The sequence below is a fragment of the Furipterus horrens genome, unplaced genomic scaffold (genome assembly GCF_987537825.1).
Source record: "Furipterus horrens unplaced genomic scaffold, mFurHor1.1.pri manual_scaffold_2, whole genome shotgun sequence".
Classification (NCBI taxonomy): domain Eukaryota; kingdom Metazoa; phylum Chordata; class Mammalia; order Chiroptera; family Furipteridae; genus Furipterus; species Furipterus horrens.
This window is the reverse complement of record NW_028327172.1, coordinates 194,711,007-194,734,637: the sequence shown is the minus strand read 5'-3', so window position 1 is coordinate 194,734,637 and position 23,631 is coordinate 194,711,007. Positions and strand designations below refer to the sequence as shown.

The following is a 23,631-nucleotide window of genomic DNA, read 5'->3' as shown; positions in this document are numbered from 1 at the left end:
ACAGGAAGGGCAGACTATGACAGAAAGGACAGAGATCACTTTATCAGAGAATCTGAAAGTGGGTTAATCTTGACCCATGCACTTCTAAATTCATTTGTGCATTTATATCAGGGATACGATGAACGTATTCATAAGCCCAAAAAGGATGTGCCGCCCTTAAAATATGTAAAAAGTTTATGAAGTGTTTACCATCAGCTCCAGATACCATAGTAAGTAAAACAGAGAACTGTCTCCCTCCAGGAGTTTATAGTTAAAGGAAAGAATTGATCAAAATATAAATAGGTGAAAGAAAGAAAGAAAGAAAGAAAGAAAGAAAGAAAGAAAGGAAGGAAGGAAGGAAGGAAGGAAGGAAGGAAGGAAGGAAGGAAGGAAGGAAGAAAGGAAGAGAGAAAGAAAGAAAGAAAAGGGTTTATATTAGCATTTCTTTACTAAGGGATGAAAATCCAACTCATTGGCAAAAAAAAAAGAAATCATTAATTTTCTTGTACTTGATTAGAAAAATTTCAGAAAAAAAAATGTAAGAATCCATTTGTTGAAAATAGGATGAGAAATGATAGTTTAGCCAAAGGTGGGGGAAGTGATATAAAGGGTTGGGAATGGCATTACATTGAAGGTATGAGTCAAAAATTAGAGATTCAAGAATCAGATAAAGGGGCAAAAAATTAAAGCAGTCAAAGGCAACAAAAGGAGAGGAAATAGAAAATGAAAAAGTAAAGGATTTGGGGCACAATAGTGCCAGGTTCATGGCAAATGCTTAATGAAGGTTGTGTGGATGATGGATGGAGGAAGGATGGATGAAATGGCTGGATGGCTGGCTGGATGAACGGAAAGATCAACAGTCAGAAGAATATAATAGAAAAGAATAAATGTGATGGCTGAGGGTGAGAATTCAATCTTATTGTAGACAAAGAAGAAATAATAGAAATAGAGGGGATTGTAACGGTGGGTTTTGCAGAGTGACAATTTATAACTACTTTAAATGCAAATAAGTTTTCCTAGCTAACTCATGCTTAGGGCCTCAGATCAAAGCTCACTTCCTTAAGAGGTCTTTTCTAATCATTAATGTAAATTAATTTACCTGTTCTGTTTTTCTTCTCATAGCTCTATATTTTTGCTTTATAACACTCATCACAGTTTGTAAACAAATATTTTTTGGTAATTATCTGCTTAATATCTGTTTTCCCACTAGACTGTAGGCTCCATGAGGGAAAGAATTATGCATTTTTTAAAAAAACAACTACTGTGTCTTCAGCACCTGGCATAGAGCCTAACAGCTATTAAGCTACAAATAAATATTTGTTAAACAACTACAACTTAATTTAAGAAAATTTTTGTTGACTTAATACACACATAAGTGCATGAGTCCATGAACGAATGAGGTTGGGACCTGTGGTAATGTAGGGCCTCCTGAGGATTAAAGCCTATTCATCCAAGGAGTGGCTGTGCTGAAATATAAATTCCCTGAAACTGGAGTCAGAAAGTCTGAGTTTAACACCTGCCTCTGCTATTTACTTGTTGTGCTAACTAGGCCAACATAATTTATCCAAGCTTCTATTTTCTGACCTCACATGGTTGTTATGAAGTTTGGCTTCAAAAAGTGTTCAGAGCTTCTCAAAGGTTTTCTCCCAAGAGCCCCTCAGGAAGGAGGGGCGCGTGCCACACATCTCTGTTGAGCTGAAGGCACACTCAAAACAAAAGCAGCTTCTTTGAAATAGGTTTCCTCTTGAAAGTTCATGCACATTTTGCACGTGATACCCTAAAAATATAATCTATATTGTTTCAATATTTAAATTCTGCTTTAAATTATTCACTGCTAAGTTACTTACCTTTTTCCCATAAAATTGAATACAACTGATGCTTATAGAAAAGCACCATATTATCCTTTGGTATTCCATACTTATGAGAAGCAGGGATTTATGTGAAATGGCCTGCCACATGACAGTAGGTTCTCCGCAATGTTTGCTGAGTCTGAATGATGGAATCAATGGGTAAAACAGATAATACGGGAGGATTCCTTCCATAGGAGCAGTGTGAAGCAGGTTTGCTAGTCTGGAGACAGATCAAGGGTACAGATCAGAAACAACCTGTAGCTTTATTTGAATCTACAGAATCAAAGGAAATATCATTGCTATGTAAAATGTTGGATTTACATAATAATTATATATTCATTATAAATAATTATAGTTATTTATAATAATGTGTTGTTATATGTTATGACAATGTATTGGACTATCTACAGAGAACGAAAGATACTTAATTATCAAACATTACTCCTATCTTTGGTTTTATTCTTAGAACCTAAAGTAAAAAACAAAAAACCTTTCACTCGCCATATTAACATCCAGATATTGGTTGGTTCCGTATCTAAATTAACCATAAATATATGCCCTACACATTTTAATTTCAGAGGTTTCAACCCAATAAAAACATTAAACACAGAATCACTAAAGCAACCCCCCCCACACACACACACACATGAACTAATGAGTTCTGCCCTCAGCTTCCTCACTGTGGAGATAACAATACTTAGCTCATGAACTGACTGGTTGCAGCAGTAAATGCAATGACGCACATGATGAGCATGTCTGATACTGTGCCTGGCACACTGCAACCAGGACCACACAAGTTCTAGGCTTTATTCACTGCTCTATCATTATGGGTTGAATCACGTACACCCCACCTGCAAATTAATATCTTGAGTTCCTAACCTCTAGTACCTCATAGATACTACCATAATTGGAGATAGGGTCTTTACTGAAGTAATCTGAAATGAGGATTAGGGTGGGCCTTAATCCAACATGACTGGTGTCCTTATAAGAGGACATTGGGACACAGATGAGTACAGAGTGAAGACAGTATGAAAACGGCCATCTACAAGCCAAGGACAGAGGTCTGGGGTCCTTCCCTCACAGCCCTAAAAAAGGAACCAATTCTGCTGACCTCTTCATCTCAGACTTTTAGCCTCCAGATCTCTGAGAAAATATATTTCTGTTGTTTAAGACACTTACTCTGTGGCAGGCCTAACAAACTAATATATCACTAAAATAAAAGCTCTGTGAGGGCAAATATTTTTCTTCTTGTCCAGTGATGAATCCTGAGGTCTTCGATCAGAGCCTGACACATAATAAGTACCTAATAAATTCAACTGTTACAGAAATGTCCAGTCCTGTACCTGGCACAACATATTCAGCAAATATTTGAAAACTAAATAAATGATTCTATTTCCCAAATACCAAATCAGGACATAATCTGAAAAAAGAATTATGGAAATGTGTTTGTATAAGCAATGTAAAACTTTAAATATTAAATCACATTTAACAAATCCCCTTAATTGAAAAGGGCAAAATGTCATGAAATTCAAGTTGGTCTTAGAAAATCTGACTTTGGTAGAGTAAGTTGCCAATTGTTTGATGTCCCTGCTCTTTGGCCTAAATGCAAGCACTGTGCCACATAGCTCTCATTTGCCTTTTCAACTTCATTTGCCCAAGTCCTCCACAGGAACCCTTTGCTGGAACCACAGTAGCCTTTGCATCATCCCCAGACACACCACCCTTTTAGCATTAGCTCAAATCTCTCCTCCCACATGAAGCATTTCCTGACCTTCTGATGCCAAACTGATACCACTTTTAGTTTGGAGATCTGTCCAGAAAAAGTCCAGCCATTGTTAATATAACAAGAATGGTTTGCATGACATCGATGTAACCTTGCAGCCAAGGAAAATGGACTGGAATGTGCATGAGTGAACAATGATGACTTCACTGTACTAGTCAGTGAGGGCAGTAGATGTCACTGAGTGAACATGTGTACTGTGTGGCCATCACATTCAAAATGACTGAATAGAACAATGAACCTGCATCAAATTTTGCATTAAGCTTGAACATTCCTCTGTGGAAACTATTTGGATGATTCAGAAGGCCGCAGCTATGGGAAACTGGTGATTGGCAGCTTCATGACAACGCTCCCGCTCATATATCATAAGGCGCCTGCTCATGCATTATGTCGCGTACAGAGGTTTTTGTGAAACATCGAATCACTCACATGACTCAGCAACCCCTACAACCCAGATTTGGCACACGGCGACTTCTGGCTTTTCCCAAAACTCAAATCACCTACGAAAGGGAAGAGATTTCAGACCATCAATGAGATTCGGGAAAATACAACAGGGCAGCTGATGGCAATTGGGAGAACTGTGTGAGTCCTAAGGTGCCTACTTTGAAGGGGACTGAGGCACCGTTGTCCTGTGTACTACGTTTCTTCTCTTGTATATCTTCAATAAATGTCTCTATTATTCATATTACATGGTTGGATATCTTCTCGACAGACCTCATATATATCACTTACTGCCTCATACCATCAGTTATCTTTGTGTGAAGATAGAGGCCTGGTCTCCATTTTTAGATCGAAAGTTCTCTAAGGAAAAGGACTATTAAAATTACTTAAGTGTACTCCTATCTAAGTAGGGGGTCCAGAAAATAAATAGATTTTTAATTAAATCATTTGAAAATAGCATAGTCGACACTGACACTCAACCCCAGCACTGACTGTACAAAAAGCCAGAGGAGGTACTGGGCAATCCAAGTCTCTTTAAAAACGTAGGCACAGGTGCTACTCAGAGTGGGAAATGGAGAATTGTAATTAACATAGCCTCATGCTGTGGCATCAAAAAGGTACAGCACCACCAATAACATCAGTCTAATAAACATACATCATGTCCTATTTTTTAAATAATGAATATTTGATTAATGTTGGGAGTTCTTTTCCAAGATTTCTTACTGTTCTTTCCTCTGGCTGTTTTTGATAGAATAGCCATTCACCTCTGATAACCAAATCAGGAGTAGGATTCAGAAATATGTTTGAGCCCTGCCTCCTTGGGCCTTGGCTAACAGCTAGAGTAAATTTACACTATCATAGGTTTAAAAAAAAAAACTGTATAAAGTTAATTACTAATTGTCAGTGATTTTTCTGATTCTCTCGATTTAATGCAAAGCCTTTAGGGAAAATGAGTGTGATATTCCTCAAGTTGCTTTCTGATCACTTGTCTTCATATGTCATATGACCTTTTAAAAACCCTATTGTTATGCTTCTTCCCATTTAATTGGATCCAAGCAATAAAGATAAAGATAATTGGAGAGGAAGGGTCCTAACCTCACACTAAAGAGTGGATGTCACTATCTTTGACTATTTTAGTAAGCATTCCTGATTTAATCCCCAGTCTAACTTCCCATTTTTAAGTATGCAAGAGAACATTTTGAATGGAGACTTTAATTATAATATTTTAAATATAATATTTAGTTACAATATTTTCCTTGGGAAATTAGGTTCCAATAACACTATTTTGAGTAAAGCTTATATTTTCAGGCATATAACTCAGAGATATGAAAGCAAGTGATATGCAATAAAGTATAAAATATTAAAAAATAAATCAATAATATATAAATCAGAGTACAGGCATTCTTTCATACAGAATATCAAATTTTAAAAAGTCACTTATATGGTCATGGAGATTAATTGTTGGAATAACATAAAACTGTCTATTATGTATAAAGAGATGTATTAAGAACTATAAAAAGATAAAGCCCTTACCATAAAGAACTTACAAACAACTATTGGAGTTCAAACTAACTAGAAATAAAAACTGTACTGGGGGCTGAGAGGAAAGGTCATTCTAGTGTATAAAAATGAATTTTAGAAAATTTTGGAAGATTTCTCTTTTTAGGCTCAAAAAAATTGAATCATACACTTTTAAAAATAAAAGTGCTACATGAAAGGTTTTGTTTAAAATAAACTAAACAAACTTTACCTTCTTTACCTAGTTTCTAAAGACTATAGAATAGAAAGATTGTTATCTAGAACTGAAGTAACATAATCAACAGCATTATTCGAGAGGGCATCTGACGTAGCAATCACTCTGTCTGAAACTGGACAGTGCATCTTGGTCAGGTCATCTATAGCAACTGGTCTAGATTAAATTAACTAGGTTTTGTTTGTTTGTTTTTTTGTTTTTGTTAAGGATCTAAGTGTACTTTTTCTTCAAGAACAGAAGAAAGGGAAATTTAAGAAATGTGACAAATTTTGTCATCCAAATGGCCCTCCTCCTTTGACAGCACTACACTTAATCATCACCAGCAAATTCTGAGCACGGGACTCTGGAAAGGTACTTCCAAATGCAAAAAAACAGGGAACACCTTGAAATATTTGATATTTGGTGAGGGAAAGCAAACTCAGATCTTACCAAGAGTATCTCTCCCAGGACATGGTAATAAGGATTAAAGTGTGGGGGCGGAGGGACTTGTAAACAGACAGCAGTATGGTGATTACCAGAGGGAAAGGGGGTGGGGGAAGTAGGAGAGAGTATAGGGGGTATATATGGTGACAGGAGACTTGACTTTGGGTGGTGAACACAAAATACAATATACAGATAATGTATTATAGAATTGTACACTTGAAACCTATGTAATTTTATTAATCAATGTCACCCTAATAAATTCAATTAAACAAAAATTTTTTAAGACCTTTCTTGTCTCTTCTTCAACCTTGGGAACTTTAAAATGCCTGCATCTTCTCAGCACCAAGTGAAAATGACTTGTATTTGAAAATGTTGCCAAATAAACAAACTTATGGAAAAGCAGAGAAACTTTCACTTTTCAGACATCCACGAAGTAGTAAGATAAACAAGTGTAGGATTCCGCTTCTTTTGAGTCTTTATTTTTCTTACCTTCAGCACAGAGAAGGAAAGTGATTAGATAAGTGGCCATGTAGCAAAAGTTATATTTGGTGAGTTTTGAAAGTATGTCCCTCCTTCTTTTAGAAAATGAATTTCCTCTCCTGTGAAGATACTGTAACTACTAGGCAGAACTTTGTACTCAGTGGCCGGAATGATTTCTTTTATTATAGTGTTCTGAAGTTTTTAAAAATATTTCTCATGAACCTGCAAAATTTCAGAGGTCAAATCTCTTAAACTTAAGAGATGCTATAATGCTTAATAACTAAAGAACCATTTGCTACAATAATGAACAAAATTGAGATGTAAGCCTAAACAGTTCATATAAAATTGATGGGCTAAAATATTCTTTAAAATTTAATAAACTAAAGATTATACTGATGTGAGCATAAACACAGTATACAGTGCAGACTTTGTTCCTATCATAACAGAGTAACGTGAAATAGACAAAAATCACCAAAAAAGTCCTGTACGAGTCCAAAGTTCCCCATAATTTCTTTTATCCGCTTGTGGAAATATAGTGTCTTCAAGAAAAGTGAAGGGGAAGGCAAACATTGGAATATACATAACTTGGAGGTATTTCCAATACAAGAATGCACAAATCAATACATAAAAATTTAAAAACTTAATATGTGGCATGCCTCCTTGGGTGTGATAACGCTTATAACAAGTAGAAATTTAAAATGAACTAACTGAGGGAAGAAAAACATGGCTAAAAGAACTGGTAGCTGAATGGGGGTGGGGATGGGGCGGGGGACGGAGTCAGGGAGACAAACAGGATGCCCGGAGGTGAGAAATAAGGGTGGGGAGTAGTGGGCAATCTCAAGAGGAACTAACAAGGTCTGTTGCTTATAGTTACCCAGAAAACCTTAAGAACAATAACAGACAAACAAGTGTACTTTAGAAAGAAGCATGAGAGAAGCTGGAACCCCGGTAGCCTAGATGCAGCGGGGCCCCCTGCATTATTGGTGCTTTTAGGAGGCTGAAGGTAGTCTCCCGCTACATTCATATGCAGCCCAAGGGCTGACGCTTCTGTTTCCCTTTGAATCAACAGATCCTGGCGAAAGACCACGGGAAGAGGGTGAGTGGACCTTGTGCTCCAGGAAGTATATTTCTAACTCTTGAGAAATAGGAACTTCGGCTCTATTCAGTCCAGTTTGCTGGTTTTTCTGTTTTTTTGTTTGTTTGTTTTTAAACCTTTTCCTCCCTTGGAGTGGTTTTAAAAGTAAAGACATATTATTTTGAGGAAGAATTCCAATCCCAAGAACCTGCACAGATTCAGCTACTCAAGCAGCAGTTAAAAAGCCAAAGAGTCAATAAAGGAAAATGTTCACCTTCTCCCACCTCTCTCTCCTCCTAGAGCCCCTCCTTTTCCACCCCACCCACCTTCAAAATTCAAAAGCAGAGAACTACGCCTCTAAGTCCAGTGTGCTTTCAAAAGGGCCACCTTGCAAAACTGCTGGAAGTCCCACATTTAATTATACACAATGTGTACATTTCTTTCTTAGATGGTATTTAAAGCACACTTCTTTCTTACTACAAAAGTAATATATGCTCATTAAAGAAAAAAACAGAACTATATTGAAAAAAATATCACCCTCACTCCCATCACTATAACATAGCCATTATTGTGATTTTAATATTATGTGCTATTAGCAAATCTTTTTGAATTACAAGAGCAATGAATAACTCTATAGTGTTCATATGACCCAACCACTTGCTTATTTTATTTATTTATTTAATTACTTATTTTTACGACATATTAGCAAATATTCTAAAGCTTTTGTGAGCGTGGACTGGCTCGCCAGGTAGGGAAGCTAAGGAAAGAAAAGGCTGAAGCCCTCTTCCCAGGCAAGTACTGCGGAAACCTATGCAGCTGCACTTTGACACAGGGACCCTCCTCAGACTTCAGGGTTTGGGGTGCAGGCATGAGACACACTTGGAATGAGCAGAAAAAGTAAGGTGGCAAGGCCACTTCCCTCCAGCATAAGCCACACACTATCTCTTCGCTGGCTCAGTGACTGAGGTGGGGCATGTGAATGTGTGTGTGCGTGTGTAGAGGAACAAAGAGGCGATGTATGTATATACACATCTACATACATACTTACATGTACCATAGATACTGCTTCCGGTACTGCACTGTTGAGACTTTATATTAGAGCTGCATTCAATGTCATTTCATATATAGTCATGCAAGTTACTTGATCAGAAACCTTGCAGAGTTTCCCAGCATCTGCTGAAAAAATGTGCATCTCCTCAGCAGTTCCACAGCACAGTCTCAGCTGACCTGCCTAACTTACTCACCACCCCTGCAAGGTCAATGTTCCCATCAGACCCCTTGCTCCGTTCCCTTTCCAAATCCCAAAATGTGGTGCAGAGCCCTCTCGCCTTCTAACAGTGACGTTCTAGCACTGATAGCACCACCTCCATGAACACTTTAGGGTATTTCCTGACCTAATGTGATTTCTTTTGCAAGACAGTAAGCTCCTTGAAGACAAGGATCAAACTGCCCAAGAATACCCATAGTTTTCAAATGAATCAATTTATCTTTTTAACTTCCATATCATGGTCCTTTTCTAAATTTTACTCATTATATTCTGCATTGTGCAATAATCAAGCAAGTATAATATACATACATATCCTCTCAAATTCTTTGAATGTAAGGGTCATATGACACATATTTCTTGCATTCCTACACCCATCCCAGATCTATGGTAAATGTTCAATCAGTACTTACTGAACTAGCTGAAATCCAGGATTTCAATGCCAATAATTCTTCCATAACACAGAAGAGAGGGTTGAAAACATGTCAACCTCATTCCAAAACAAACTGAAAAATGGGAAGTAGTTTATCTTACTTTGTGGGTCTCCCATTCTCTACTTCGCCTCCCACCACAGGAGAAATCTAGGTAGTCCTCAGCTTAGAAATAAGTTGCATTCTACATCTATATATGTATAGGTCATTGATTTAAAAATTACAATGTATTTCCCTTTGGAAAAATATTATAAAGAATGTTTAAGATCCCTGACAAGTCCGCAAAAGCTGATTTGAACTCTCAAAGAAGCAGAAATAGTGTATATGCAATAAAAGGTAGGAAATATAACTATTGACATAGTTTCTACATATAAGTGATTATTTTTAACTTGAGTGATCATGATTCACGGAAATCAGATTTAACTCTAGAAAAAGAAGGCTGTATCGAACCATTTTCTCCTGTCATTCTTGGTGTCATTCACCAGTTTCTTGGAGATTTTCTCTCATGAAATGAAGATGTGGCCTGAGGGCCTAAGCCTTAATCTTGATCCCAAGGCTGGCCACAATTCTGAGTAATTTCAGGATCCACAGGGAACCACACTCAATACTCTAGTCATTCTTTTTCTTCACCTCCTCATCTGCAAAGACCTTCACCCCCCCTCTAGTTTTGCCCTCCCACAGGCACACCCCAAACCGTGCTATCCCCAGAGCTGCATCTTCTTTAAACTTAAATTCAGATGTTAAACTCACTCTCTGACTACTTACCTCCTAACCTTCCAGATCATTTATTTACTACATTATCCCCAACATACCAGCTCTTCAACCTATTTGAAACATCCAGTTTGCTAGTTCCTGGCTAGATCTCTAGTCTCCTGTTTTAGTCCTCCGACTTAAACTCCAAGGTCCAACATTTCAACTCTTTCTACCACTGTCCTTCAATTGCATTGTTCTGTCAAATATAATCCAGGACAATTACAATTGTTCAGCTAGTACACTAGAAATTGCAGTAGAAATTCTGAGAGCTCCTCAAGAGGGGGTATGGGGGGATCTGATCTTATATCCAGTTTGACCTTCATTATAATTCTTGGTCATCTAGCTCAACCTTAGTATTTCCTGGCAATCCTAAACTGGATAAACAAATGGACAAATGGAGGATGGGTAATACGTGGAAACATGTAAAAATGCTGATGAGAATCTCTGCACCCTTTGTAATGCTTTCAAGATGAATGACATTTAGTCTAGCATTTTAAAATTTTAACTTCAAATCATATGGCTTTGCAATTCTGAGAAAGAACAAAGTTGGAGGCATCACAAGTCTTGATTTGAAACTCTACTACAAAGCTATAACAATGAAAACAGTATGGTATTGACATAAAACAGACACACAGACCAATGGAACAGCATTGAAAGCCCAGAAATAAATCTACACATAGGCATTATAGGTCAATAATATCTCAATAAAGCTGGAAGAAAATAAAATCATATGGCTTTGTTTGTTCTTTAAGGTGAATGTACCTGTGTTGCTCCTAATTTCACAAGCACATGACACTTTTCCACTTTCCTAACTTTGTCCATTATCAAAGAGGAGGAGAAACTTTCCTGGGGAAGGAACAGAAACGCTCTGAAAGAAAATGGAGGAGGAAGAAGGAATCTCAAAAATATATACATTGCGTATCAGAAAGAGATTGCCTGAAACAGAATTGCGATGTAAGCCACAAAAGAGAAAATAGAGGTTTGTAGTGGCTTGTGTCTATGAGGCCCTGAGTCAGTTTAGTTATCATCCATTAATCAACAAGTCCTTTAGGAATATCTTATATGTGCCAGGTACTCTTCTAGGAGCTTGGGAAATGGGAATGAAGAAGACAATACTCCTGTTCTCACAGAGCCAGGTTCTAACTGGGGAAAAGCGCAATCAAAAAATAAACAAAGATGACTAGACAGTGAATGAGAAAGAGAGAAAAAAAAATTTATTTTTTTTTTAACGTTTTTTTGCTTTATAAAGCTTTCTTGTTTCCATTTGGTCCAAGGCATGGGAGAGGGCTCCAGGGTGATTAGAAGGCTGCCTAGTGGTTTCAGGGAGAGGCTCATGCAGACGCCAGACACCAGGGGGATGTAGAGGGACCCCTCAAAGGCCTCTGGGATCCAAAGGCTCCTAGTTGTGCTTGAGTGTGAGCCTTTCAAAGAGTTACTCACCCAACCCAGTCTGGGGGCCAGCCAGCCTGCGGAGGGTAATCAGGTGGTCGCTCATCTTTTTAATGAGTTTCACCTTCTCTTCCAGGAAGTGGTTCTCCCAGACGTCACATGGATGACGGATCTGTGCAGGTAGAACCCAGGGCATGCAGGTCCCAAAGAGCCTGGGTCAGGTCCTCCAGGACCCTGGCAGATTCCCTGGCATCCAGAGTTTTATTCACCCCACTCATCTTGCGAGGCTTCTGCAGATCCTAGAAGAGGGTGTGGCCACCACACTGGTTTTGCATCTTCAAGAGACACCAGGTGCCCTCCCTCTTTTCCTCTGCCAACTTGGGGAAAAGGTGGCCACACCCTCCAGAGCCACATTTTCACAGTCGAAATAGAAGCCCAGGCAGAGGTTGATGGAGAAAGCCAGCAGATATAGGATGACCAGGCAGTTGACAGTGGCCTTCGCCTCAGTGGAATAATTCTAACAAATTTGGGAGCTCATGGTTGCTCAGCAATAAGGAACCAAACCAAAAAAAAAAAAAAAAACCCAAAGTGTTGGCTGGTCTCAGAGGCCGAGGGTGGCTGAGACTGGAAAAGAGGCTGGAGGGTGGTCCGGCTGGAAGGAGGCACGTCCTGGGTCTGTTCTGTCCAAACACTGTTGAAGTGAGACAGATGCAGGGGAATCATGGAGAGCACAGCTAGGGGAGGGATGTTTTAGATGGTGTGGTGAAGGAAGTCATCCCCAAAGAGGTAACAGTTGAGCTAAAAACTAATGATGAAAAAAGAACTATCCCTATGGAAATCTGAATCCTTGCTTTCCTCTCATGATTGCAAGACGGCTGCCCTAGCTTCAAGTACCATGTCCTCACATAGCTTCAAAACAGGTCTGGGGTGTTATCCTTGTAAGAGTTTTCTTTTTTCAGGAAGAAAAATGTTTCTCATAAGCCCCAGCACACTTCTCTTCATGTCCCACTGGCCAGAACTACATCACATTTTTACTCTCCACCCAGTCGTAGCAAAGGAGACTGGGGTTGCAATGATTGGTTGGGAGCAAGGAAGCTGGAGCCAGGAACGGGTACCCTTTCCTGAGCATATGCTGCCCCAAACCTAAACCAGGCTGGCCTCCTGTCCTCAGAGAACAGGGGTAAAGCAATTACAAGGACCAAGCTTGAGATATTTCATTTATCCAGGATTTACTGAACACTTACACATGTGCCAGGCATTGTGTATGTCAAGGATAAAAAGAAGACCTAGGTACCACTTTCACCATAACACTCGACTGCTTAAAAACATTCAGTGAGGGGAACTCCCTCTTCCCTCCTCTTCACCATGTCAAAGGTACAGTTTCATGGTCGCTTGCCACTCTGAAGCCTCCTCTCATCTTTTTAGCTGTGAATGACTGTTCAATTCAGAGCTCACATTTACTTATTTTACAAATATTCATTGAACATCTGGGCCGTGGGAATACAATTTTTCTGAAAAGACAAGGACCATGCCCTCACAGAATTTATATTTCGGTGCCATAGAGAGTAATAGCCAGTTGCAAGAAAAAATAAGAAATGTTACAAGAGGTGAAGCATGGGAGCTATCAGAGCACCCGGAAGGAGAGCCTCTACTCATCTAAAAGGTGGGGTGAGGGATGGTAATAAGAGAAGATATATTTTGTTGAAACTGTCATTTAAGACAGTATTTAAAGGATGAATCGAATTGAGGGCAATGAGAGTGGAGGTCCGGAGCTGGGAGAGAAGGCAAGGAGGCTAGCCCACCTAGAAAAATCAGCATGTGCAAAGGATCAGAGATGGGAAGAGGAAGTTGGGAAAAGAGAAGGAAATCTCACTGTTGCTGGAGAAGTGTGGGAGGGGAGAACAGGGAGAGAGGGACCTGTAACGACAGGAGAAGGCCAGGTCAGCTCAGTGGTAAACTCTTGTGGACTTTCTCTGGAGGGAAGTCATTGAAGGGATTGATGTGTTAGGTCTGCACTGTAGAAAAGTTATTCTTCTTCCTTTGCTCCGTTTCCCACGCTTCAGCCACACTACAAACGGGATGACCAGCAAGTCACTGCGGCAATAGACTGGACCAGCAGAAGTGGGTAGTGACTGAGGAGTTCCAAGACTCAGTGCATAATAGGGCTGTGACTGGTTAGAGAGGGTAGGAGTCAAGGATGCCTTCAGGCAGTTCTGGTTCCGCACCTGGGGGGTGGTGGTAACCTTCCCTGGTTGGGTTCATTTTTGTACAAGTTGTGTTTGAGCAGCCTCCCACAGGGGACTGAACACAAAGTGTTCCTTAATTAACCTTTTTAATGACTTTTCTCCTCCCACCCTTCAGGTCAAAGCCACTCCCACTTTTCTCAGATAGACCTATTTCAGGCTTCTCCTTTGGATCCACACCCACATGAACAATGTAAAAAAAATGGTTTTTGTGCTTGGGGTTTCTACCATTTTGTCCCTTGAGTGAAGCCTATATTTTTTGAGCCCCTACTAGGAGTCAGGCACCAAAATGCAAAACAATTCCATCAGTCATCACTAACAAAGTTTTCCAACTAATACAAATGTAAGGTATCTAATCAGACATGTAATGATGTGAATGATTAATGAATTGCAATTAGTTATTGACACACATTCAACTTTTTTTCCTTGCATTTGTATTTTATTCATTTAAAAAACCCTCATTTCCTTACAATGTAAAGATCAATCTTATGAAACCGCATGATAGCACATGAACCTGTGTCAGTTCTGGGTGTTCTCCACGTGGTCTTTTATGTGCATTTTTTACAATATGCAATTCTACTACTTGAGGTTACCAGTACTAATTTTATATTACTGTGTAGCTAAATGATGAGGCTCAGAATATACTCTATCTCTACATTTTAAGTAGTACCATGCCTGCATGAAGCATCAAAGTGAGAATGGTGAGCTTAAAAGGCCTTTAAAACATCTTGAAGCAATAACAAGCCATAGACTGAAGCAGGGGCGTTTTTAAACATTGCACAGGACTAAAACAATTGAACCAATTTGTTCTTTGTTCTTTTTTATTGCATTCTTTATTACATTAATACTGTTTAAAAAGAAACTCCAAAAGCATTGAACTTGGATACCACGCTATACAAAGTCCTCCAAAGGGCCTGGCCTGGACAGAACGCGGGTTTCCGACGTCCGGCTTCCAACGCTGTGAAGGCCAAGAGCACACTTGCGCTTGGTCCCAGGGAAGCGACGTGAAATGAAAGATTGCGGGACAGAATCCTCAGCTCGCCCGGAGTTCTCCCTCCGGGCGGGAGGATCCGGATCGAAGTTTGCCAACTTTTCAGGCAGGCCCGGCTGAGCAAATGCCGGTGCTACCGGTCGCCTTTTCGCTCCAGTGGCAGGCCAGGCCCGTGGGAAGTTTGCTTCGGGGGTCTCGGGCCTTCATAGAAAAATCCTGGGAGGCAGGGTGCGCCACCCGGGCCGTCCCTCCGTGGGACTGGCGACCCGGCGCCCCAGGGCACAAAGAAGCTTCCTAACAATGTGGAATGACCTTGGAAACTCGGGACCACTTTAGGGTTTCAGTCACCTCAACTGCCCTCCCTTTCTCCGCTGCTCCTTCTGTCCCGAATCCACCCTGTCCACCAGCTCCTTTACCGCCGGTGCCTTTTCCTGCTTTTTCTTTAAGAGAGTTATATGCACTAGGTGCAGGAGGGGCCTCGCTGGCTGCGGGGCCAAGCCCTTCCCGCCGCGCCCAGGGCCGCCCTTCCCGCCGGTGCCGGCTGATTGATGGCCTCGGCCGGCCCGGGTTCCCCCCTCTACCCCTCCTCCCCTCCCCCGCCTCAGCTCGCCCGCGAGCCCGGCTGTGTGTTTTGGAAGCGGCGCAGGGCGCTGCATCCCTGTGACGCCCGGAGCGGGCAGCGCCGCCCTTCCTTCCCCCCGGGCTCGGGCGGCGGCGCGGCGGCCGGGCCGGGGGCGGGCGCGGCGCGGGCTCTCGGGCGGAGGGCGCAGGGAGGGGGCGCGGGGCCGGGCGCGGGGCCGGGCGCACCGGACCGGGCGGGGAGCAGAGGGCGGGGGCTCCAGGGCGGGGGCCGCGCCGCGCACGCCCAGCCCCATGGCCGCGCCGCGCCTCGCGGGACAGGTTCGGCCGGCGGGGCGGCGCCCGGCTCCGGGGAATAATGAGTGTCTGTCAGGCCGTCCCCGGGTGACTGGGCGGGGCGGGGCGGAGGCGGCGCGGGAGGCGGGGGTGGCGGGGGAAGGGCGCAGGGCGGGGTGCGTGTTTGCGCGAGTGACTCGGTCGACCCCTCCGGCGGCTGCCTCCACCCAAGTGGGTGGGGACCCGCCCAGCCCGGGCGGCCGCGGCGGCCCCATCTCCCCTCCCTGACCCTCCCACCCTGGGTCCCAGCCTCTACTTACCCCGCCAGCCCCGGGAGGCTCGCAGAGCGAGCGGCGCCGGCGTCATGTGACTGCCCGGAGTTGGTGCCAGGAGCCAGAGGGGAGCCAGGAGCGAAGCCGCGCGGAGCAGCGCGGAGCCCGGGCCCGAGCCGGAGCGCAGTGCGAGCGCCCGCCGCACGCGCGCCAGTCCCCGTCCCCTGCGACCGCCGCCACCACTGGCGCCCGGACTAGAGCGCTGACATTACTGCGTTCGCGGGGTTCACGGCAGCCGGGAGCTCGGCCTTTATTTCTCGCCTGCAGTGCTCAGCACCGCTCCTCGAAAAGTAAGTCCCCTCTCCCTTACATTTCCTTCTCGCCCGACTCCTGCTGCCCCCCTGTTTGGCTCGTCCGGTTTCATTTTTTTCATGGGGGTGCTCCGTGAATGGGTTGAGGGTGCAGCGCGGGGGTGGGGGTGCCTGTGGGCTTGGGAAAGTGCAACAGCTCCTTGCAGCCAGGGGTGGCGGCGGAGAGGGAGGCCAGGGGGAGGAAGCCCCCAGGTTCAGCGGTTGAAAGTGTGGGATTGGGGAAACCACCGTGTGGATCCGGGGGTGTGGGGTGGCGAGGCTGGCAGCGCCCGCCGCGGCCTCGGCTAGGGCGCGGGCGGGGGCTCACCTGTGTGGTCCCCCGGCCGCCGCCCGCCCGCACGTTTGCGATTCTCTCCAAAGCCCCCAAGATCTTAGTGCTCTCCGCGTGTGGCAATGTTGTTTGGAGAAAGGTAGCGCCGAGGCCGCGCTCCTGCTCCTCCCCCTCCGGGCCCCCCACCCTTCTCCCGCGCGCCCTCCCCCTCCCCGCCCTCCGCCCGCGCCCCCCGCGGCCCCCCTTCTCGGATGGGGCGCGCGGCTGCTCGCCAGCCCAAGCAAACTTGGAACAGCCTCCCGGTCTCTCTTGGAAGAAACTTGGGGCAGTTGGGACTGGAGGCAGCATCCCATTCTCGGTCCTAGAGCTCGGGAGCTGCCAGGATGTCTGGGTCCCCAAGGGCTGGTCGGATTTGGAGTGTCCTCCTCGGGGGCACGGAGAGAACCTGCCGCAGTGCCTGGAGCAAGGATTGCAGCGTGGCTGTAGGCTCAGACCGCCTTAGGCAGCTGCCTGCAGTTAGGGACCAGAGCCGGGCGGGGACCGAGAGATTGATTCCCAGTGGCTTTCCTGGAGATGGCAGATAATACCAGGAATTGTCATAGCCACTTCTTTGGCAGATAACAGGGAGAATCTTTCTGCTTTAAATTTTACAGCAACGTAGGAGAAAAACGTGAACGGGACTTATTTTTTGTCAGGTTAAAAGGAAATTGGTAATTGGTTACCTTATATTTCACTAAAATAAATAATTTTGCACTGGATTTTTTTACTAACTTAGGAATGTATTTTTCCAATAAGATCACCAAGACACTTTAGAGCTATATTGATTATACTACAAAAGTCTGGTATATGGAGAAAAGAAAGAGCCTGTAATTATTATTTATTTAGACTTAGTACCTGTAATTATAAGAAAAATCAAATGAGGCATAGGGCAGTTGTTCATTACAGGTTTTTCCACAGAGCAATTTTGTAATGTCCTTTTGTGAGTGCTTTATGTATGAATCTGAGGAGCACTTTATTTATAAGAGAAATCCGTCCAGATGATAACCTGCCTAACTCCAGGGAAGACTTCCAGGGAAAAAACAATCTGATAGCATTAACATCTCTAAAATTTTGAGATTGAGGTGTTTTATTGTTTGTTTGTTTGTTTTTTTAAGAAAGAGTGAAGGAATAAGTTTCTTCTGGCTCGAAACATGGAGTGTGTTAGTTGACCTTAGGCTGTTAACAGAAACCTGAAATGAGATGTTTGATTAATTTAAACTCCCTAGAGAAACATCTCAATTTCTACAGACAGTGGGCTTCGCCGCAGAACCACTAGAAGGAGAAAACCTAATGTACTGTTAGTAAGTTCAGTGAAGATAGACTGTCTGTAAGGAACATTTGGCTTGCATGAAGGGAAATGCAAGTATAAAAATTTTAATGTGACAATAACAAAGAAAAGTAGCTGCTTAGACCACAAAACCTTGTCAGATATAAAACAGCAAAATAGCTTTGAAGAATGGGTTTTTGTTTTTTGTTTTCTTTCACTGCAAAGTTTCTAAATTAAAACCCAATCGTCTGGTTGCTATAGGCACTGTGATGCCTTTTTCTTTCTTTCTTCTCTTTTTTTCTTATTTTTAACCTGGAGTTATGGCTATACACAGATTCTTAAATCTCTGATCATGGAAACCCGAACTAAACAGTCCTATCAAAATAAAGAGAAATAATGAGAAAAGGAATATGAATGGATTTACTACCTTAAAAATACCAAAAGGGAACATTTTAGCAGTTAAATTAAATGTCAGGAACAGGGTCATATTCTCAAAAGGTGAATATCTATAGACGTGTGTATGGATGTGTGGCTGTGTGCAAATAGGTTTGTAATTATGCAGTTCAAGAGGATAGTGAAAATTTGAGGTGACTCTCGCTGTCCCACAATCTATGTCTTAGAATTTAGTTCTCTGGCTAAGGGACAATTTAAAAATGGTCCAGTTTTCAGTGTGTGGAATAACCCAGTTATACATAATCTGAACCCTTCACAGCAGTGTTCTATCTACATTTTCCTACTGATGCTCTGAAGCTGAACAGTAATTATTACCCTAACCCAGAATTTGATTGTGGCTAGAGACCAGCTGTTGGGATGGGGGACAGGAGACAAAAGAAATTGGTAGGGAGGCTGGTGTTAATTAGGAAGGATTCTGCTGCTTGAATATGATAAAATCCCGTGTTCACTGACGATGTTTACTGTATGTGGAAGCTCCTATTTGTAAATAGGGCAGGTCCCTTGTATAAAGCTGGTGTTATTATTCACACCCATAGAACAAACACCTCCACCTCCCTGTTGTTGTCTTTAAAAACTCCAGCTGCTCATGAATATAGGGTCAGGGAGGGCCGGCTAAATGTTTCTCTGTGCTTTCTCTCCAGCACAGCCAGCAGAGCTGTTTCCTGTTCTTTGTTTCAAGGCTGGGGTTTGCGTCATACATTCCAAGTGGCATATGTGTGCTCTTTCCTGTTTCAGGCTGTTTTCTGGTAGATCAGTAGCCCGGACCAGGCCTTGGTCCCGGCCCCTAAATTCCCTAACTCCACCCAGGGGGTTATCATGTCTCTACACACTTGCTCTTGCTTAAGATGCCTGTGTTATGTCATAATGAGAAGTCAGTTAACCTTTTTACATACACCCTTTGCTCCAGTGTGTTTCCATGTGTGAATGAAGACTTTTACCTTTGTAAATTTCTTATTGCCAGTTGTGATTTTGAGAAATTTGTGTGCACATTGGCTGGAAGTCTAAAGGCGGTTGTGTTTGTTTGGCTGGTTTTTATGCTTGTTTTGGGTGCGTAGGGTGTTCGTTTTGAGATAGGTGGATCAGGATTACCACCTTACAGTTTAGAAAACCTAGCGTTATCTGAAAGATGTGGCCCATCCTCGTTCACATTTAACAAGGGATGCCCAAGGCATAGGAAGCTTCCTTGGATGGAGAACTTAAGCAGTCTTGGCAGCCTGGGCTGACTTGAAAGTCTTGCTTATGTTAAGGAAAAATCTTAGAGAAAGTATTAAAGCAAAACAAGATATATTGGGGGGGGGGCGCGGGAAACCGGGTCTATTTATTTTTAAAGACAAAAACTTGAGAACTAGGATAATTTTTTAAGGACAAAGATTTTACTGTCTTCTACACCTAATTTCCAAACTACTTTAAGAATAAAAAGGTCAAAGAAAAGGAGAACTGGGAATAAGAAATTCATTTAATGGTAGCTTGTAAAATTTTAATCTTGTATTTTGAAAACAGAAGAATACTCTCATTTTTATTGTTTTACAATAACAACTTTTTCGTAACTCCATTTTTTTTTATATTCTATCAGTTGTAGATTAACAAATTTCTGTGTTAGCTATTTAAAATCTACTTTAATAAATTATTTTTCTCTTGGTTCTCCAGAAACTAAGTTTTAAAGAAATAGTTGGGGAAAAAAACTTTTGGCAAGTTTCTATTTTAAAGTTTTTATTTATCTAAAGGTATTATTTACAATGTTCTCTAATGGAATTAATTGAAAGAGTTGCTGAGGCAGCAAGTGAGGCCCTATCCTTCCAAAAATTGATAAGAGTACATTGGTTTTAATGCCTTGTTCCCCCATGTATTTTTGTTTATGGATAAATAAATACATCATATGATATTAAGAAAACCTCTAGAATCAAATAGTAAGCTACTGATAACTTTCCTTGAAAAAAGATGGGGGTTTTGGAGCTTCAGTAAGATTTTTTTCTACTTTGGAGGAAGCAAACTTGAAATATTAAGCTGACTTGTAGAACAAGAGGCCTTTAAACTAAAATTCATAAGTAAGCCAAATTGAAGCAAGTTTTTGTTTTGTTTTAGTTCCAAAGTTGTTAGCAATCCAAATAGATTTGGAAGACTGAGTTTTTTTTACTTGGCTTACCCCAAATCATTCTTCCCTCCTCATTTGTGGGAAGAGGGAGGTAGTTAATAGAGATGATTAGGATGTAATATATCCTATCAGGAAAAAAAATTCTGCAAGTTTCTAAATGCTAAGCTAAATAATAGTGAAAGTAATAACAGTCTGAAAGTTATTATAATTAGAAAAACTGGGAGCAATAGTTTGTATCTCTTAAATCATCATTCCTAATTCAATTCCATTTTATCTCCACCCCCCTTTTAGATTCTTGCCATTTTAATACTTCCAAATCAACATTTTTGCTATAAAATTAATAGCTCTCTTAAGTGATATTTCTTGCTCTCTATTTTCACACTCAGTTTTGTTCAAGGATGGGTAGACAGACACATAAATACATACATCATCCTTTCAATACTAGGAATTACATTATTCTGGAAACTGGATTTCTTTCTAAAGTGCTTCATTTATCCTTGGTTTCTAGCTTTAAAAAAAAAAAAATCTCCTAGAGTCATACCTAAAACAGTTGTTACCTTCTTTGCTACTGATGTAATTATTTGAGTCCAAATTCAGCTCGGAATGAGGCGGAAGGAAAGGATTGTGATGGTTTTTAGTATTCTCATTTTCCAGCCAGATCTGTCCCTTGCTTAGACCCAGTTTGTCATCTGAAGCAGAGCTGGAGACAGGAAACCAGACAAGAGTCTGCCGAGACAGGGGAGAGCATTGTCCAGAGGAGGTGGCCCTGCTCCCCCTCTACCCCACCCCAGCCCACTCATACCACCCCTTCCTTGAAATTTAGCAATAATAAAAGAGACACGGGTTCTGAACCAGAACTACAACTGGTTTCCCCCAAAGGAAAAAAAAATATCCTCTTAACTGGCTCTATGCTCTTTCTGGAATGTCGCCATAGTTCAATGGAACATTTAAAAAAATTATCAGTATATTTTGTATCCCTCAGTCAGAGTGTTTAATAGTAAAGTCCTTTCTCTAGCAAAACAGGTTCCTGGAGCTCTTTGAAACTCACTCCATTGTGTTGGCAGGCCGAATACATTATCATTTGCCCCATCTAATTATTAGGGGAGCTGGAGACAGAATGTAGCAAGTTCAGTGGCCCTTCAGCCAATGTATTCCTTGTAACCCTGGGTCTGGCTCTTAGCCTGATTTCCAGGAAGGGGGAGTTTCCTGAGGCTGCCCTCTTCCAGGAGGACCCTGAAGAACCCAGAATAGCCTGAGTCCTGCTCAAGATGGTTAACAGGCTCTGGCAGGCCTGAGGATCTCCAGGGATGGCCTGGAGCTAGTCTCAACCCAGATCAGTGGAGTTTGGCCAAATCTAGACATAGGAGATCAAATGGACATCGAGGTTAGTGCGTCTACCCTGGAGAGCAACCTGTGAATCAGGTGTGGGTTTTTTCTCCTTTGGCCTATATGCTCTTCTTTCTTCCAACTGCTGATCTTGGAGTCTAATCACTGAAATCCACTCCTTTATCTGTTCCTGCACTTTACCCCCTGTCCCTTCCAAAGTGCTGCACCCCAAAACTACTTACATCAGTCAGTTCAAGTTCCTGTTCCCCTTAATGCTCCAAACAAGGGATTATTTCTCTCCAGAGCCTCTGAAAGTTTTCACATTTACTTTGTGTTTTAGGTTTTAGAAGATGATTTTTCAGGCTAGTTTCACTGCCTCCCCCCTCACCCCACTCCTGCCTCCTGCCGGGCAGGTTCTGCATGTGTGACACCTGGTAGAAGAAAGGTCATTCTGCGCCTCTTGCCCTTCATTTTATCCGAGCATGTGAGGAGTATAGATTGACATCCATTCATTTATTCACCTCACAAGTATTCATTGAGCACCTACTCATTAGAGCTAATCTCAAATTATGTGCAGTCATTCTTCTTAGTTCTGCCACAGAATGGAGCAGGTCCAGAGTGCTCTACCCTGAAAAGGCGTTTTGAAATCTTAATTGCCCGCTGGAACCTCCCCATGGCCCCGCCTAGCTAGCATGGGCCAGTGTGGCAATGCACATGTCTCACACACCCTCCATACCAGCGAGTGAGCCTAGTGTGAGTCGATATTACTTAAAAGTCGTCGGTCGCGCAGCACAGACTGAAGCAGAACAGAAAGAGCCCTGGTCAGCAGGCAGACACAAGACACATTTTTGTTCTTGGCTGCAGCTCCGACCAGCTCTGCGAATCTGAGCAAGTCATTTCACCTCTGTTCCTCCATTTCCTCATTTCTAAAATGGGGATGAGGACCTGACCCTTCCACCTTTGTACAGTTATTATGTGGATTTCCGTATTTACTTGAGTAAAGCTGCCAACTTTTCTCTGCAGTTTTATGGACCAGTTGCAGGTGCGTTGGCTAGGAAGAATAATAGACTAATTTGGGGCCTTCAGAATGTCTTTTGATCTTGTGTCCAAGCATGCACTCTAGGAGAGAGGGTAGGCATCAGGGGCCAGCTAGGAGGGGCTGAAATTGCAGGTACTGTAAATACTGTCCCAGAGTTCCACAGAATGTTCACAGAAATTGCTCTCCCACTATTGCTTTTTGTGGTGTGATGTTCTCCTCTGCCCTAGGGAGGCATTCGAGTGGGGTGCCAAGTCTGCCATCCTTGAAGTCAGACTGCTTTGGGTTCAAATCCCAGCTCTATAGTTTAGCAGCTGTGTGATCTTGGACAGATTACTTTGCCTCTCTAAGTGTCCTCATCAGTAAAATGGGAAGGTAGTACCAACTTCATGGGCTTTAAATGACACAGTCCATGTGGACTATAGCACCTAGAAACTGGCAATCCTAAAGGTTGTAAGGATCAGGTTCACAGGAATCTCTTGGCTTTCCTTGGTCAAGGGAAGTATCCTTTTTTAAAAACCTAGTGTTTTCTGTTAAACACATGCCCTCCCTCCCTCCTCATGAAATTGCTGCTGCTCTCCCCCCCCCCCCCCCACACACACACTTTTCTAACAGAGTAGAGACCTTTAGAAGACCTTTCTAACCTTTTTTAAGAGTTTAGTTTCCTTCAGGATTGGGTCTCCCTCACCCCCATAGACTATTGAAGGGAGATTTCAAGTACATTCAGAGGGAAGGGGAAATGACTGTGGAACTCCTACCATGGACAAAGTTCTCTTAGATTGGCTACTTATGCTTGA

The 23,631-nt window shown here is 42.4% G+C and overlaps 1 pseudogene; it reads left to right on the top strand.

Annotated features, from left to right (window-relative positions):
• The first annotated feature begins 15,400 nt into the window (after positions 1 to 15,400).
• Positions 15,401 to 17,308, top strand: LOC150020247 (uncharacterized; annotated as a pseudogene).
• The last annotated feature ends 6,323 nt before the right edge of the window (positions 17,309 to 23,631 follow it).